This window comes from Manihot esculenta, chromosome 17, assembly GCF_001659605.2.
Source record: "Manihot esculenta cultivar AM560-2 chromosome 17, M.esculenta_v8, whole genome shotgun sequence".
Taxonomy (NCBI): domain Eukaryota; kingdom Viridiplantae; phylum Streptophyta; class Magnoliopsida; order Malpighiales; family Euphorbiaceae; genus Manihot; species Manihot esculenta.
The window spans coordinates 2,624,920-2,644,174 of record NC_035177.2 but is presented as its reverse complement, the minus strand read 5'-3'; positions in this window follow the sequence as shown (position 1 = coordinate 2,644,174).

Sequence of the window (19,255 nt, the reverse complement as noted above, 5' to 3'; positions counted from 1 at the left end):
ATGACACAACAGGAGGCAGACACGTCGAACACAGTGGTGTCAGGTACTCTCATCATTGGGTGTTCAGAAGTGTATGCTTTAATGGACCCCGGTGCTTCTCACTCTTTCATTTCTTCTAGAGCCGCAGAGAGATTGGGGTTGATTGTATCTGAGTTAGAGTGTCCTCTCTGGGTCAGTGGACCTAGATGTGACCCATCATTGGCAGAGTCAGTCTGTCAGTTCAGTCCAGTGTTTATAGAGGATAGATGCCTTCCAGCTGACCTTGTGGTTCTAGAGTTGACAGATTTTGATGTCATTCTAGGGATGGATTGGTTATCTACCTATAGTGCTACCTTGCACTACAGGGACAAGGTAGTGAGTCTCAGAGACCAAGATGGGTTAGAGTGTGTCTTCAGAGGAGACAAGAGAGGGACACCTAGGGGTTTGATATCAGCCCTTCAGGCTCGTAGGATGTTGAGGAAGGGGTGTCAGGGGTTTCTAGCTTATGTGAGAGAGCTAGACAGTCAGGTTAGGGAACCATCCTCAGTACCAGTTGTTAGAGAATTCCCAGATGTGTTTCCTGAAGCGCTTCCAGGACTACCACCTGATAGGGAAATAGAGTTCGAGATAGAGTTGATGCCCGGTGCCAGACCGATCTCTATTCCTCCCTACAGGATGGCGCCAACAGAGTTGAGAGAGTTGAAAGAACAGTTACAGGATTTGGTAGCAAAAGGTTTCATCCGCCCGAGTACCTCCCCTTGGGGTGCTCCAGTTTTGTTTGTCAGAAAGAAGGATGGACCTCTTAGACTTTGTGTCTACTACAGATAGTTGAACAAAGTCACTATCAAAAATAAGTATCCTTTATCCAGGATCGATGATCTATTCGACCAATTGTCAGGAGCAGGTTGTTTTTCGAAGATAGATCTGAGATCCGGATACCACCAGTTGAAGATCAGGGAAGGAGATGTATCCAAGACTGCTTTTCGGACCAGATATGGGCATTATGAGTTCCTAGTGATGCCGTTCGGGTTGACGAATGCCCCTGCAGCATTCATGGATCTCATGAACAGGGTTTTCAGGGAGTACTTGGATCGTTTTGTGATCGTCTTTATAGATGATATCTTGGTGTACTCCAGGAATGCCGAGGAGCATGCCCAGCATCTGAGGGTAGTGTTGCAAACTTTGAGAGAACATGGCTTGTATGCCAAGTTCTCCAAGTGCGAGTTCTGGCTAAGGAGCATCGCCTTTTTGGGACATGTCGTCTCAGAGGAAGGAATAACAGTAGATCCCAAGAAGGTAGAGGCAGTAGCCAATTGGCCTACACCCACGACAGTGACAGAGATCAAGAGTTTTCTGGGTTTGGCAGGCTACTATCGGAGGTTCGTTCAGGACTTTTCGAAGATAGCTGCTCCTATGACCAGACTGACCAGGAAGAATCAGAAGTTCGTATGGTCAGAGGATTGTGATGAGAGTTTTGCAGAGTTGAAGAGACGGTTGACTTCAGCACCGGTGTTAGCTCTGCCGATCAGTGAGGATGATTTCACAGTGTTCTGTGATGCATCCCGAGTGGGATTAGGTTGTGTGTTAATGCAGAATGACAGAGTGATAGCTTATGCTTCCAGACAGCTGAAGAGGCACGAGCTGAATTACTCGACACACGATCTTGAGATGGCAGCTGTTATCTTTGCACTTAAGATGTGGAGGCATTACCTCTATGGGGTAAAGTGTGAGATCTATACAGATCATAAGAGCCTACAGCACATCTTGAGTCAAAGAGAGTTAAATTTGAGGCAGAGACGGTGGGTAGAATTGCTCAGTGATTACGATTGTAAGATCCAATATCATCCGGGTAAGGCTAATGTTGTAGCTGATGCCTTAAGCCGGAAGTCACTTGGCAGTTTATCCCACATTGCAGTAGAGAGAAGACCGGTGGTGAAGGACTTTTACAGACTCATGGATGAAGGGCTCCAGTTGCAGGTATCTGGTACAGGTGCGTTGATTGCACAGATGAGAGTGACACCAGTGTTTCTAGAGCAAGTGGCTCTGAAACAGCACGAAGATCCTGAGTTAGTGAAGATTGCCAGGACTGTTCAGTCTGGCAACAGTGCAGAGTTCAGATTTGACAGTGAGGGGATTCTTCGGCACGGTAAGAGATTATGTGTACCAGATGATAGCAGTTTGAAGGAAGACATTATGAGGGAAGCTCATAGTGCGAGGTATAGCGTTCACCCTGGAGCCACCAAGATGTATCAAGACCTGAGAAGGGTGTATTGGTGGCCAGCGATGAAGAGAGAAGTGGCACAGTTTGTGTCAGCCTGCGAGACATGTCAAAGGGTGAAGCTAGAACACCAGAAGCTGGCTGGAATGCTTAACCCACTGCCGATTCCAGAGTGGAAATGGGAGAACATAGCTATGGATTTTGTAGTGGGGTTACCGGCGACGTCCAATAGGCTAGACTCCATATGGGTGATTGTGGACAGACTGACGAAATCTGCTCACTTCATTCCAGTCAGGAGCAACTATTCTGTGGACAAGTTAGCGCAGGTCTATGTCGAAGAGATAGTCAAGCTGCATGGAGTTCCAGTGTCGATAGTATCAGATAGAGGACCGCAGTTCACCTCCAGGTTTTGGCGGAGTCTGCAAGCTGCTATGGGTACAAGATTGGATTTCAGCACTGCTTTCCATCCACAGACAGACGGTCAGTTAGAGAGGACCATCCAGACCATAGAAGATATGCTGAGAATGTGTGTGTTAGACTTTGGCGGTTCTTGGAGGCAGCATCTACCTCTGGTGGAGTTTGCCTACAACAACAGCCATCATGCTAGCATAGGAATGGCTCATTATGAAGCTCTGTATGGGAGGAAGTGCAGAACACCTGTTTGCTGGGAAGAGGTAGGAGAGAAGGCTCTTGCAGGGCCAGAGTTAGTTGAGATTACCAGCAAGTTAGTGCCTATCATTAGAGAGAGGATCAGAACAGCTGTGAGCAGACAGAAAAGCTATGCAGACATCCGTAGGAAGCAGATAGAGTTCCAGGAGGGGGATATGGTATTGCTAAAGGTGTCTCCAATGAAGGGAGTGGTTCGCTTTGGAAAGAAGGGTAAATTAGCTCCACGGTACATAGGTCCCTTTCAGATCGTGCAGAAGATCGGGCCTGTGTCGTATAAGCTGGATTTACCTGCATCGATGGAACGAGTTCACTCGGTATTTCATGTTTCTATGTTGAGAAAGTTTGTGTCAGATCTAGAGAAGGTTCTTAGTGAGCCTGAGGTGGAAATCTTAAGCGATCTCACCTATGTCGAGCAGCCAGTGCGGATCATTGACACCCAGATTCGACAGCTGAGAAACAAGGAGATACCAATGGTGAAAGTCCTGTGGAACCACCATAACCTAGAGGAGTGCACTTGGGAGACACGGGAGTCGATGCTCCAGCAATACCCATATCTGTTTTAAGGTTAGTTTTGCCCCTTATCTATGTGTTTATCTGTTTAGTTGTTTGAGGAACATTCGGGGACGAATGTTCTTAAGGGGGGAAGAATGTAATACCCGGCTCGAGTCCAGCCTCGGAATTCCTGTCGTCTGGTGGAATCTCGAGTGTCGGATCCCGCGAGAAGGGTAAGACCTATGTGTTCATGTGTGTGTTAAGAGTTTTCATGTGTGTTTTAAAAGTTTTGAATGTTTTCTAGTGTTAAAGGAAATGAGTTTTGAAAGAAAAGCAAGAAGGGAGAAATGCAAAGGTTCGGCCGCCGAAGGTCACTTTCGGCTGCCGAACATTGCATGGTTTCGGATTCATGTTCGGCTGCCGAAGGTGGTCTGGCCAGCCACCTATAAAAGGGCCAAAGGTCGGTGGCAGGAGGATATGTCTCCTCCACTTGCAGCTAGAGGTGAGTTCAAGCCCCTCCCAAGTTGACTTTCATGTTTTTCATGTTTTTCACCAAATCTTTCAAGGGTTTTAAGAGTTTTGGTGTGTTTTGAAGGTTTTGAGCAAAAATAGTAAGTTTGGAAGTTTGGAGCTTTGGAAGAGGATTTCTTCATCTCTCCACGTTAGGATCACTCATCCTCAAGTTCTTAAGGAGGTAAGGGTGGGTCCTGAACTTCTTTGATGGTTTTTAAAGGTTTTATGAAAGTTTGATGGGTAGTATGCATGATTCGGTTTAGGTGAGGTTTTTGGGAGATGTGTATGGTCAAGCATGTGAAGTGTTGTTTGATGTGTTTGTTTGAGGTTTGAGGCTCGTTTTGGGCCCCTTTGTGCATGTTTTATGGTATGTGCTAGTATGTGCTAGTTGGGAGTAGTTGGGTAAGTTTGGGGGAAAGGTTTGCATGAAACAGAGCAGGGTTCTGCCCAGCGGGCAAAACCAGGTTCGGCCGCCGAAGGAAGGTTCGGCCGCCGAACCCCTTGTGGAGGCAGTTTCGGCTGCCAAAGCTTGCCCCCGAAACTTGGGACTTTCGTCTCTGGAGGTAAGGTTCGGCCGCCGAAAGTGACGCCGAAGGTTGAGTTTCGTCTCTGGATGAGACTTTCGGCTGCCGAAGGTGCCGCCGAACATGCATGAGTTTCGTCTCTAGAGCGGTGTTTCGGCCGCCGAACCTGCCGCCGAAAGTGCCCTGTCCAGCTTTCTTTTGCATGTTTTATGTGCTTGTTTGGGGATCTTTTAGAGGGTTTTTGGGGAGTTTCTTAGAAATGTTCTTGAGTTAGTTTGGTCCCTCATTTGAGTCCACCTGTGTAGGAACGGACCAGAGGAACCCCAGAGAGCAGCAGTGAGCACAGGGTCAGAACCTGCAGAGTGAGTACAGAGTCAGCCAGAGGTGAGTGGAACTTCTCTTTTCAGAACTAAACTATTTTGAGCATATGTCATGCATCATAAGAGTATAGTAGGGTGTTTGCATTAGTTGCACAAAGTTGACGCATTGCATATACGATGTGTATGAGGCTGGGAATAGACCAAGGCGACTCCAATAGCCCAAACTCTGTTATAAGACCTGGCCGGGCCAGGCAGCCATCTGTAGGTAAGACCTGATTAGATCAGGCAGCAGAGATAGTAAGACCTGGCTGGGCCAGGCAGGCACAGTGTAAGACCTTGCCGGGCCAGGCAGACGGAGGTTGTAAGACCTGACTAGGTCAGGCATCCTTGAGTGGGATTGTTGGTGGTCATGTCTGATCCCTGAGACGATGTGATGTAGTGCATTCCATGAGATCATGTTTTCAACTCATGTTTTATAGTTCTGCTCATTGGGCTTGTATAGCTCATTCCTCTCCCCTATCCCCCAGGTTTGCAGGGTCAGAGGTCAGAGGGAGTTTAGCAGGGTATGGAAGAAGAAAAGTTATGTAATAGCTAGTATGGACATGTAATTGTAAAGAGATAGTGTACAGTGTATAGACTTGTGCTTGACTTAGAGAGTTGTAATCCCTTGTTGTATATACATGGTCAGTTTATATATGTATGTTTCCTTTATTGATGATATCTATGAGAAAACCAGGCTTAACACTATGAGTAGAGAGATCAGAACTAGTGCATGCACAGGTTAAGCCCTGGGAGGAAAGAAAAGTTTTAATGTTTGACAGAAACTGTATGATCATGTATGGGATTTCACAGGTACACAGACAGGATAACAGGCTTACTACGGGTCCCGGCGACCTTAAGTTGATCTGGATCCTAGTGCCGGTAGCGGTTCGATTTTCGGGCTGTTACAGTGAAGGAGTTTTACAAGCTCATTGAGGAAGGTCTACAGTTGGAGTTGTCTGGTACAGGTGCTTTGGTAGCCCAGATGAGAGTGACACCCGTGTTTCTGGAGGAGGTGGCTCAGAAACAGCATGAGGACCCAGAGTTAGTGAAGATTGCCAGGACTGTTCAGTCAGGCAAAGATAGTGAGTTCAGATTCGACAGCAAAGGGATCCTCCGCTATAGGAGCAGACTATGTGTACCAGATGACATAGGGCTAAAAGGAGACATTATGAGAGAGGCTCATAATGCAAGATACAGCGTTCACCCTGGAGCCACCAAGATGTATCAAGATTTGAAGAAAGTTTATTGGTGGCCAGCGATGAAGAAAGAAGTGGCACAGTTTGTGTCAGCCTGTGAAGTGTGTCAGAGGGTGAAGCTGGAACATCAGAAGCCGGCTGAAATGCTTAACCCGCTACCTATTCCAGAGTGGAAATGGGAAAATATAGCTATGGACTTCGTAGTGGGGTTACCGGCGACGTCCAACAGATTGGACTCCATATGGGTGATTGTGGACAGACTCACCAAATCTGCTCACTTCATCCCTGTTAGGAGTGGCTATTCTGTGGACAAGTTGGCGCAGGTATATGTTGATGAGATCGTCAGGCTGCATGGGGTTCCTGTTTCAATAGTGTCGGATAGGGGGCCCCAGTTCACCTCCAGATTTTGGCAGAGTCTGCAGAATGCCATGGGTACCAGGTTGGATTTTAGCACTGCTTTCCATCCACAGACGGACGGACAATCAGAAAGGACCATCCAGACCATAGAGGATATGCTTAGAATGTGTGTGCTGGACTTTGGCGGTTCTTGGAGGCAGCATCTACCCTTGGTGGAGTTTGCCTACAATAACAGCCATCATGCTAGCATCGGGATGGCTCCATATGAAGCTTTGTATGGGAGGAAGTGCAGATCACCTGTTTGCTGGGAAGAAGTTGGAGAAAAGGCCTTGGCAGGGCCTGAGCTAGTAGAGATTACCAGCAGGGTAGTACCCATAATCAAAGAGAGAATCAAGACTGCTGCGAGCAGACAGAAGAGTTATGCAGACATCCACAGAAGGCAGGTAGAGTTTCAGGAGGGGGATCTGGTATTGCTCAAGGTGTCTCCAATGAAAGGAGTGGTTCGGTTCGGAAAGAAAGGTAAACTAGCTCCACGATACATCAGACCCTTTGAAGTCTTGCAAAAGATTGGGAATGTGTCGTACAAGCTGGATTTACCTGCTTCAATGGAAAGAATCCATCCGGTTTTCCATGTTTCAATGTTGAGGAAGTTCGTGTCAGATCTGAGCAAGGTTCTTAGTGAGCCTGATGTGGAGATCCAAGAAGATCTCACCTATGTTGAACAGCCAGTACGGATCATAGACACCTAGATCAGGAAGCTGAGAAACAAGGAAATCCCGATGGTGAAAGTCCTTTGGAACCACCACAATATGGAAGAATGCACTTGGGAGACACGGGAGTCCATGCTCCAGCAGTACCCTTATCTTTTCTAAGGTTAGCCTCTTATGTGTTTTATGTGTATGTTATGTTGTATGCCATGCTATGTGCTAGTTGAGGAACATTCGGGGACGAATGTTCTTAAGGGGGGAAGAATGTAATACTCGGCTAGACTCCGGTATCGAAATTCCTACCGTCCGGTGGAATCTCGGATGTCGGAAGCCTCTAGTAGGGTAGAAACATGTTTTCATAAAATGTTTTAATGTTTTTCATGATTTTAAGTAAAGAGGAAATGAGTTTGTGCATGAAAACAACCTTGGAGGAAAACTCAGGTTCGGCCGCCGAACATGCATGCATTTCGGGTGTGCCTTAGGCCCCCGAAGGCATAAGTGAGGGAAGTCCAGGTTCGGCCGCCGAACATGGCATGCATGCGGAGGCACGTTCGGCCCTCGAACGTGGCCTGGCCAGCCACTATAAAAGGGTCCCTTAGCCGAAAACGGGCGAGCTTTTTCCCCATTTTCGGCCAAGGTGAGCTCTCCGCCGTCCCTCACCAATCTTTGATGTTTTTCCTCTAGATCTTTCAAGATTTTCATTTGTTTTAACTTTGTTTTGAAGATTTGAGCTTTTGAGCAAAGTTTTGGAGCTTGGAGGTTCAAGAACCCACTCTCTCCCACCTCCGAGTTTTAGGTCGTCTCCCTCTCGATCTTCAAGAGGTAAGAGCCGATCTTAAGCTCATTGCATGTTTAAAGTAAGTTTTAAGTAGATCTATGGGTTAGAATGCATGTTTAGGTTATGGTTATGTTTATGGGTAAAAATGTATGTTCATGAACAATGTGAATGCTTGATGTGTTGTAGATGGGGTTTATGATGGTTTGAGGCCCCTAGGAACATGTATGCTTGTGTTTGTATGTTGTAGAATAGGTTTGATGCATGTTTGGAAGGTTTGGAGGCGAAATGTGCAAAAGGAGCCAAGTTTCTGCCCTTTGGCAGAAACCAGGTTCGGCAGCCGAAGGACTTTCGGCCGCCGAACATGGCTGGGGAGGCAAGCCTTTCGGCTGCCGAAGCCTGCCCCCGAAAGGAGACTTTCGTCTCTGTCTGGTAGTTTCGGCCGCCGAAAGTGCCGCCGAACATGCATGAGTTTCGCTTCTGTCTGGGAGTTTCGGCCGCCGAAGGTGCCGCCGAACTTGCTTGACTTTCGGCTCTGGAGGGACTTTCGGCCGCCGAACCTGCCGCCGAAAGTGCCCTGTCCAGCCTTTCTTTGCATGTTCTTGCATGATTGTTTTAAGGTGTTTTAGGGGGTTTTTGGGGGATGTTCTTAGAGTTATGTTCTAGTTGTTTGGTCCCTCATTTGAGTCCATCTGTGTAGGTTCGGACCCGAGGAACCGAGGACCTCAGCAGTGAGTCAGCTGTTTCTGTCAGTGTCAGAGCTAGCCAGAGGTGAGTAGAATAACTCTTTATGTTTCAAGTAAATAAACCAGTTTTGAGCATGTTCATGCATCACGGATGCCATGTGATATTTTAGGTTGTTTGCATTAGAAATCACGAATATGTTGCATTGCATAATATGTTGTTGATGTGGATGAATGTTGAATGATCCATTAGCCCTCATATGTTATGACATGATGATATGATATGAAAGTCCAGGTGTGGCCTGCACTACGCCCCTGGCACTATGTAAGAGAAAGACCGGACGTGGCCTGCACTACGCCCCCGGCACCATGGATTATGTATGTTATGTTATGTATAAGAGAAAGACCAGGTGTGGCCTGCACTACGCCCCTAGCATGATTGGAATATGTAGAGGGCTAAATGGTGACAAGTTGATCCTTGATATGATTAGTTGTGATGTGATGCATTTCATGTTATCATATGTTTTAAATGCTTTATTATTCTGTTCACTGGGCTCTAGTAGCTCACCCCTCTCCCCAAATTCCCTAGGTTTGCAGGTACAGGATAGATCAGGAGGTCAGCAAGAGTATTGAAGTCTTTTGTATGTAATAGATAGATTGTGAACATGACAAAATTGTAAAGTTATGAATAGTTATGTAATGTACTGATATTGAGGATTAGAGGTTGTGCTTGACCTATGTGTAATGTATCCCTTTTAATGCATGATCCTAGATCTTTTATGATGTTTATGTAAACCAACTCAACACATGTTGTATTTGCCCATTGGGGCATTGATGAGATCCCACTGAGGGGGGTCAATGTTTATGATTATGTATATGTTCAGTGCATGCACAAGTTGAGTTTGGTGTTTAAATGAAAGAAAAGTTTTAATTTTTATGTATGTTGTTGATCATGTATGGGATTAAACAGGTTTACAGGTTGCATGTCAGGCTTGCTACGGGTCCCGGCAGCCTTAAGCCGACTTGGATCCTAGCGCCGGTAGCGGTCCGATTTTCGGGTCGTTACATCCCCGGTCTATCCTGAACCTGCAAGCCTGGGGGTTAAGGGAAAGGGGGTGAGCTAAAAATCCCAGTGAGCAGAACAAAAGAACATATAAAGAAATCATGCTTTCATGGAATGCATCACAACACATACAATACACATCACGGATGGACTTGTCACCAACAACCCTCTACATATCCAATATGCCCGGCCCTCGACGGAGCTCCGCAGGACTTCCTCTTAATCATCACACAATGCCAAGATGCGTGGACATGGGCAGCCCTAGACTTTCGTAAACCATTCATAATAAATGCCAGGACGCATGGACATGGGCAGCCTTGGACTTTCTTTAATTATCATATCATATTGAGGGCTAATGGATCATACAACATCCATCCACATCAACAACATAAAATGCAATGCAGCATATTCGTGAGATTCTAATGCAACAACCTGAAATATATCATGGCATTCATGATGCATGAATATGCTCAAAACTTCATTAATTAAAACATAGTTCAATTCTACTCACCTCTGGCTGACTCTGAACAGACTCTGAAGCAGCTATTGTAACGACTCGAAAATCGGACCGCTATCGGCGCTAGGATCCAGGTCGGCTTAAGGCCGCTGGGACCCGTAGCAAGCCTAACATACATCCTGTAAACCTGCTTAATCCCATACATGATCAAGAATATACATAAAAATTAAAACTTTTCTTTTCATTCATACACCAAACTCAACCTGTGCATGCATTGAACACAATCATGATCATAACCATGACCCCTCTGTGGGATCTCATCAATGCCCCAATGGGCGATACAACATAAGTTGAGTTGGTTTACATAAACATCATAAGACATCTAAGATCATGTATTAAAAGGGATAACAATATTCTATGGTCAAGCACACCTCTATCATCCATAAGCCTCATTACATTACATGTCTAAACTGTACTTTTACATAACAACAAATACAATTATCATGTCCACACTATCTATTACATAGACGAGACTTCAATACTCTTGCCGACCTCCTGGTCTACCTTGTACCTGCAAACCTGGGGGATTAGGGAGAGGGGTGAGCTACTAAAGCCCAGTGAGCAGAATAATAAAACATTTAAAACATATGATAACATGGAATGCATCACATCACAGCTAATCACATCAAGGATGAACTTGTCACCAATAGCCCTCTACATAGTCCAACTGTGCCAGAACGTAGAATGGGTCCTGGTCTTTCTCTTACATAGCATAACATAACAGTCCAACTGTGCTAGAACGTAGAATGGGTCCTGGTCTTTCTCTTACATAGTGCCAGCGAACGTAGAATGGGTCCCACTGGTCTTACATTCCGTACCAATCATATCACATCGTCACATCATAGATCGAGGACTATGGATCATCCAACATTCATCCACAATCAACAACAGTAAAGTATGCAATGCAACATATTCGTGAATTCTAATGCAAACAACCTAAATCATCACATGGCATTCATGATGCATGAACATGCTCAAAACTTTACAATTGATTTACTTTAAAATGTAAAGGTTTATTCTACTCACCTCTGGATAGCTCTGACCAGACACTGGAGCAGTTGACTCACTGCTGGGGCCCTCGGTTCCTCGGGTCCGAACCTACACAGGTGGACTCAAATGAGGGACCAAACAACTAGAACATAACTCTAAAAACATCCTCCAAAAACCCTCTTAAACTCCTCAAAACATCCATGCAAAAACATGCAAGGGAAGGCTGGACAGGGCATTTTCGGCGGCAGGTTCGGCGGCCGAAAGTCCCTCCAGAGCCGAAAGTCAGGCAGGTTCGGCGGCACCTTCGGCGGCCGAAACTCTTAGACAGAGACGAAACTCATGCATGTTCGGCGGCACTTTCGGCGGCCGAAACTCCCAGACAGAGACGAAAGTCCTCTTTTGGGGGCAGGCTTCGGCAGCCGAAAGGCTTGCCTCCCAGGCAGGTTCGGCGGCCGAAAGTCCTTCGGCTGCCGAACCTGGTTTCTGCCAAAGGGCAGAAACCTTGTTTCTCATGCACATTTTCCTCTCAAAACCATCCAAACATGCATTTCTCCTATTCTACAACATACATACTCAAGCATGCAAGTTCCTAGGGGCATCAAACTACCTTAAACCCCATCTACAACACATCAAGCATCCACATTGCTCATAAACACATATAAAACCCATAAACCTAACCATGAGCTAAACATGCATTCTACCCCATAGATCTACTTAAAACTTACTTAAAACATGCCATAAGCTCAAGATCAGTCCTTACCTCTTGAAGATCGAGGGAAGAATGACCCTAGCTTGGAAAATGGGAGAGAGAGAGTTCCTTGAACCTCCAAGCTCCAAAACTTGCTCAAAAGTTCAAAACCTTCAAAACAAAGTTGCAAACTCATAAAAATCATGAAGAATGGAAGGAAGAAACTCAAGATCGGTGAGGGACAGCGGAGAGCTCACCTTGGCTGCAAATGGGGAGAAAAGCTAGCCCGTTTTCGGCTAAGGGACCCTTTTATAGGTGGCTGGCCAGGCACGTTCGGGAGCCGAAAGTGCCTCCGCATGCATGCCATGTTCGGCGGCCGAACATAAGGTTCGGCGGCCGAACATAAGGCTCACTTATGCTTTCGGGGGCCTAAGGCACACCCGAAATGCATGCATGTTCGGAGGCCGAACTTGAGGTTCGGCGGCCGAACCTGAGTTTTCCTCTAAGGTTGTTTTCATGCAAAAACTCATTTTCTTTCATGCTTAAAACATAAAACACATTAAAACATTTTATGGAAACATAGTTTTACCCTTCTAGAGGTCTCCGACACCCGAGATTCCACCGGACGGTAGGAATCCCGATACTGGAGTCTAGCCGGGTATTACATTCTTCCCCCCTTAAGAACATTCGTCCCCGAATGTTCCTCAACTAGCACATGCAAAGCTTACAACATAACATACATATAAAACACATGAACTCACAAGGAACTAACCTTAGAAAAGATAAGGGTATTGTTGGAGCATGGACTCCCGTGTCTCCCAAGTGCATTCTTCCAAATTGTGGTGGTTCCACAGGACTTTCACCATTGGGATTTCCTTGTTTCTCAGCTTCCTGATCTGGGTGTCTATGATCCGTACTGGCTGCTCGACATAAGTGAGATCTTCTTGGATCTCCACATCAGGCTCGCTAAGAACCTTGCCCGGATCTGACACAAACTTCCTCAACATGAAACCATAGAAAACCGGATGGATTCTTTCCATTGAAGCAGGTAAATCCAGCTTGTACGACACATTCCCAATCTTTTGCAAGATTTCAAAGGGTCCGATGTATCGTGGGGCTAGTTTACCTTTCTTCCCAAAGCGAACCACTCCTTTCATAGGAGACACCTTGAGCAATACCAGATCCCCCTCTTGAAACTCTACCTGTCTTCTGCGGATGTTTGCATAACTCTTCTGTCTGCTTGCAGCAGTCTTGATCCTTTCTCTGATTATGGGTACCACCCTGCTGGTGATCTCTACTAGCTCAGGCCCTGCCAAGGCCTTTTCTCCAACCTCTTCCCAGCAAACAGGTGATCTGCACTTCCTACCATACAAAGCCTCATATGGAGCCATCCCGATGCTAGCATGATGGCTGTTATTGTAGGCAAACTCCACCAAGGGTAGACGTTGCCTCCAAGAACCGCCAAAATCCAGCACACACATTCTAAGCATATCCTCTATCGTCTGGATGGTCCTTTCTGATTGTCCGTCCGTCTGTGGATGGAAAGCAGTGCTAAAATCCAACCTGGTACCCATGGCATTCTGCAGACTCCGCCAAAACCTGGAGGTGAACTGGGGCCCTCTATCTGACACTATCGAAACAGGAACCCCATGCAGTTTGACGATCTCATCGACATACACCTGCGCCAACTTGTCCACAGAATAGCCACTCCTAACAGGGATGAAGTGAGCAGATTTGGTGAGTCTGTCCACAATCACCCATATGGAGTCCAATCTGTTGGACGCCGCCGGTAACCCCACTACGAAGTCCATAGCTATATTCTCCCATTTCCACTCTGGAATAGGTAGCGGGTTAAGCATTCCAGCCGGCTTTTGATGTTCCAGCTTCACCCTCTGACACACTTCGCAGGCTGACACAAACTGTGCCACTTCTTTCTTTATAGCTGGCCATCAATAAACCTTCTTCAGATCTTGATACATCTTGGTGGCTCCGGGGTGAACGCTGTATCTTGCATTATGAGCCTCTCTCATAATGTCTCCTTTTAGCCCTATGTCATCTGGTACACATAGTCTGCTCCCATAGCGGAGAATCCCTTTCCTGTCGAATCTGAACTCACTATCTTTGCCTGACTGAACAGTCCTAGCAATCTTCACTAACTCTGGGTCCTCATGCTGTTTTCTGAGCCACCTGCTCCAGAAACACGGGTGCCACTCTCATCTAGGCTACCAAAGCACCTGTACCAGACAACTCCAACTGTAGACCTTCCTCAATGAGCTTGTAAAATTCCTTCACCACTGGCCTCCTCTCTGCCGATATGTGGGATAAACTGCCGAGTGATTTCCGGCTTAAGGCGTCTGCCACAACATTCGCCTTACCCGGATGGTACTGAATCTTGCAATCATAGTCACTCAGCAGCTCTACCCACCTTCTCTGTCTCAAGTTCAAATCTCTTTGACTCAGGATGTACTGCAGGCTCTTATGATTCGTGAAGATCTCACATTTAACCCCATAGAGGTAGTGCCTCTACATCTTGAGTGCAAAGATTACTGTTGCCATCTCCAGGTCATGTGTGGGGTAATTCAACTCATGCTTCTTCAGCTGTCTAGAAGCATAAGCAATCACCCTTTCATTCTGCATTAACACACAACCCAGTCCCACACGGGACGCATCACAATACACTGAGAAGTCTTCATTGCTAGATGGCAGGGCTAACACTGGTGCTGAAGTCAACCTCCTCTTAAGCTCTTCAAAACTCTCTTCGCACTGGTCGGTCCACACAAACTTCTGATTCTTCCTGGTTAACCTGGTTAGAGGAGCTGCAATCTTTGAGAAGTCCTGTACAAACCTCCTGTAATAACCCGCCAAACCCAAAAAACTCCTGATTTCTATCACTGAAGTGGGTCTAGGCCAGTTAGCCACAGCTTCTACCTTCTTGGGGTCCACCTCTATTCCATTTTCTGACACCACATGCCCCAAGAATGAAATGCTCCTCAGCCAGAACTCACACTTAGAGAACTTGGCATACAAGCCATGTTCCCTCAAGGTCTGCAGAACCAACCTCAGATGATGGGCATGCTCCTCTGCGTTCCTGGAATACACCAAGATATCATCTATGAAGACAATAACAAAGTGATCCAGGTATTGACTAAACACTCTATTCATGAGATCCATGAATACTGCAGGGGCGTTTGTTAACCCGAACGGCATTACAAGGAACTCAAAATGCCCATATTTGGTCCTGAAAGCTATCTTTGGCACATCTTCTTCTCTTATCCTCAACTGATGGTACCAAGATCTCAGATCTATTTTGGAGAAACAACCCGCTCCGGCTAGCTGGTCGAATAGATCATCGATCCTTGGCAGAGGGTACCTATTCTTGGTAGTGACTTTGTTCAACTGCCTGTAGTCAATACAAAGTCTAAGGGATCCATCCTTCTTCCTCACAAACAAGACCGGAGCACCCCAAGGTGAGGTACTCTGTCGGATGAAGCCCTTTTCTACCAGCTCTTGCAACTGTTCTTTCAATTCCTTCAGCTCGGCTGGGGCCATCCTGTAGGGAGGGATAGAGATCGCTCTAGTTCCAGGCATCAACTCTATCTCGAACTCTATCTCCCTAGCAGGTGGTAAACCCGGAAGCTCGTCTGGAAAAACATCCTGAAATTCTCTGACAACTGGCACCGAGGCTGGCTCCCTAACTTGACTATCTAGCTCTCTCACATGAGCCAAATACCCCTGACATCTCTTCCTAAGCAACCTACGAGCCTGAAGAGCTGATATCAGACCTCTAGGTGTACCCCTCTTGTCTCCTGTGAAGACGACCTCTGACCCGTTCTGATCTCTGAACCTGACTACCTTGTCTCTGCAGTCCAAGGTAGCACCATGGGTAGATAGCCAATCCATCCCTAGAATGACATCAAAGTCTGTCAAATCTAGAACCACAAGGTCGGCGGAGAGGCATCTTCCCTCAACAAAAACTAGACTGTACTGGCAGACTGACTCTGCCACTGACGGGTCACACTTGGGTCCACTGACCCATAGGGGACACTCTAACCCAGAGACTATCAGACCCAACCTCTCAACGGCTCTCGGAGCAATAAAAGAATGAGATGCACCCGGGTCCATTAATGCATACACATCAGAACACCCAATGACGAGATTACCTGACACCACGGTGTTGGATGTGTTAGCCTCCTGCTGAGTCATGGTGAAGATCCTGGCTGGAGCTGATGGACCTTCACCTTGGGAACCAGAAGAAGAGGCTGCCCCTCTCCCTCTACCTCTGCCACTGCCCTGAGTTGTGGCTAGAGCTGCTAGCTGTGCCACACTACCAGAAGCTGCCTGCTGGGGCTGGCCCATAAAAGGTGCTCTAGGACACTCCTGAGCCATGTGTCCCTCCTGTCCACATCTGAAGCATGTATTAGTCCCAGCTCGACACACTCCCTTGTGTGGCCTCCCACACCTTAGGCATTTTGTACCATCTGAGCCTGAGCTCGAGCCAATGCCTAATCCCAGATCGGATTTCAACTTACTCCAAAACTTGTTCTTCTTCGGCTTCTTGGTGGTTTATTCCACCTCTTGCTACCTGAGCTCTGAGAAGAGAGACCTGGCCCTCCTCTGCCTGGGGTCTTAACCCCTGAAGACTGGGTCACTGACTGCTTCACTGACCCCTCAACTATAGCACTGCCTCCATCCTTCGAGCCATATCCACCACAGTGTGGAAACTTTCCCTCTTAACTGACTGAATCAAAGAGGAGTACCTAGAATGCAGCTTCATAACATATCTCTTGGCTTTCTTCGAATCTGTATCTAGAGCTTGCCCTGAAAAAGGCAATAGCTCCAAGAATTTATCCGTGAACTCCTCTACACTCATGTGCTCTGTCTGCCTCAGCTGTTCAAACTCAATCATCTTCAGTTCTCTGGAACTGTCTGGAAAAGCCCATCCAGCGAACTCATTTGCAAATTCCTCCCATGTCATGTCGTCTAGTCTCGGGTCCACATAACACTTGAACCATTCCCGCGCCTTTTTGCACTTTAAAGTGAACCCTACCATCTGAATGGCCCTGCTGTCATCTGCCCCTAGCTCATCAGTTATCGTCTTCACTACTCTCAGATACTCAAAGGGATCATCCCCTGACTTGTATTTGGGAGCATCCAGCTTAAGGTAATCTGTCATCTTCACTTTGCTCCCACCGGCTGAACTAGGTCTAGAAGGTTGAGTAACTGGGGCTGCTGGTTCTGTAGGTGGTGGAGGTGGGGGTGCAGCATTCCCCGAGGTAGGGTTTGCCGGGTTTGGATAGAAGGGTGAGGGTGGATAAGCTGGGTACTGTGTGTAAGGTGGATAGAAAGGTGGATAAGGCATGTAGGTAGGGTAGGGGTTAAAGCTGGAGTAATCCGATGTACCTCCCATCGGATACCCTGAACCCTGTAGGAAGGGTGGATAATGGGGTGGAAAACCATACCCCGAGGCCTGAGCGCCTCCTTGTGACTCCCCTGTCCCTTCTTCCGCCATGCTGACATCAAGATTCCCATCCCTCCTCTGATCCTCTTCCATAACCTCCCTCACATCTGAAGAACTTCCTCCTCTATCAGTCCCCCTTCTGCTAGCATCAAAAGACCTTCTAGGGTCCCTTGACACTCTTTCTCTGTTTGATCTACATGACATTGCCCTAGGCAATGTAGGAGGACGGGCGCTCGTGCCTTCATCCTCAGGTGGTACTCCAGTCAATCTTGCAGATCGACGGGTTCCTCTCATCCTGTTTTCTGAAAAACAGTACACATCACACAAACATTAGCATCATATGGTTCATGTGGAAACACATGAACCCGCGTCACATATATATCATTCATATCATAGCATCAATGCACATGTATATAATCATGGCATTTCACATCACCATACAAGACAGGACTCAACATCCTATCCTAGTGGACATGATCTTCCTATTGTGCTTGACCTTCTAGAACAATCTATAAGCCCGACACTCTAGGTCCGATCCTATAAACCTAGGGCTCTGATACCATTCTGTAACGACCCGAAAATCGGACCGCTACCGGCGCTAGGATCCAGGTCGGCTTAAGGCCGCCGGGACCCGTAGCAAGCCTAACATACATCCTGTAAACCTGCTTAATCCCATACATGATCAAGAATATACATAAAAATTAAAACTTTTCTTTTCATTCATACACCAAACTCAACCTGTGCATGCACTGAACACAATCATGATCATAACCATGACCCCTCTATGGGATCTCATCAATGCCCCAATGGGCGATACAATATAAGTTGAGTTGGTTTACATAAACATCATAAGACATCTAAGATCATGTATTAAAAGGGATAACAATATTCTATGGTCAAGGACACCTCTATCATCCATAAGCCTCATTACATTACATGTCTAAACTGTACTTTTACATAACATCAAATACAATTATCATGTCCACACTATCTATTACATAGACGAGACTTCAATACTCTTGCCGACCTCCTGGTCTACCCTGTACCTGCAAACCTGGGGGATTAGGGAGAGGGGTGAGCTACTAGAGCCCAGTGAGCAGAATAATAAAACATTTAAAACATATGATAACATGGAATGCATCACATCACAGCTAATCACATCAAGGATGAACTTGTCACCAATAGCCCTCTACATAGTCCAACTGTGCCAGAACGTAGAATGGGTCCTGGTCTTTCTCTTACATAGCATAACATAACAGTCCAACTGTGCCAGAACGTAGAATGGGTCCTGGTCTTTCTCTTACATAGTGCCAGCAAACGTAGAATGGGTCCCACTGGTCTTACATTCCATACCAATCATATCACATCGTCACATCATAGATCGAGGACTATGGATCATCCAACATTCATCCACAATCAACAACAGTAAAGTATGCAATGTATTCGTGAATTCTAATGCAAACAACCTAAATCATCACATGGCATTCATGATGCATGAACATGCTCAAAACTTTACAATTGATTTACTTTAAAACGTAAAGGTTTATTCTACTCACCTCTGGATAGCTCTGACCAGACACTGGAGCAGCTGACTCACTGCTGGGGCCCTCGGTTCCTCGGGTCCGAACCTACACAGGTGGACTCAAATGAGGGACCAAACAACTAGAACATAACTCTAAAAACATCCCCCAAAAACCCTCTAAAACTCCTCAAAACATCCATGCAAAAACATGCAAGGGAAGGCTGGACAGGGCACTTTCGGCGGCAGGTTCGGCGGCCGAAAGTCCCTCCAGAGCCGAAAGTCAGGTAGGTTCGGCGGCACCTTCGGCTAGGGGTGAGCAGAATCCGGTTCGAACCGAAAAAACCGACCGAACCGAACCGATTTGAAATTTTGGTTCGGTTTTTTATACATTTCGGTTCGGTTCGGTTTTAAATTTCAGAAATTTCGGTTATTTCGGTTCGGTTCGGTTTTGATCAGAAAAAAACCGAAAAAACCGAACCGAACCGATTAGGAATAATAATATGTTTTTTCAATAATATAGAGAAATTAAATTATATTAAAAT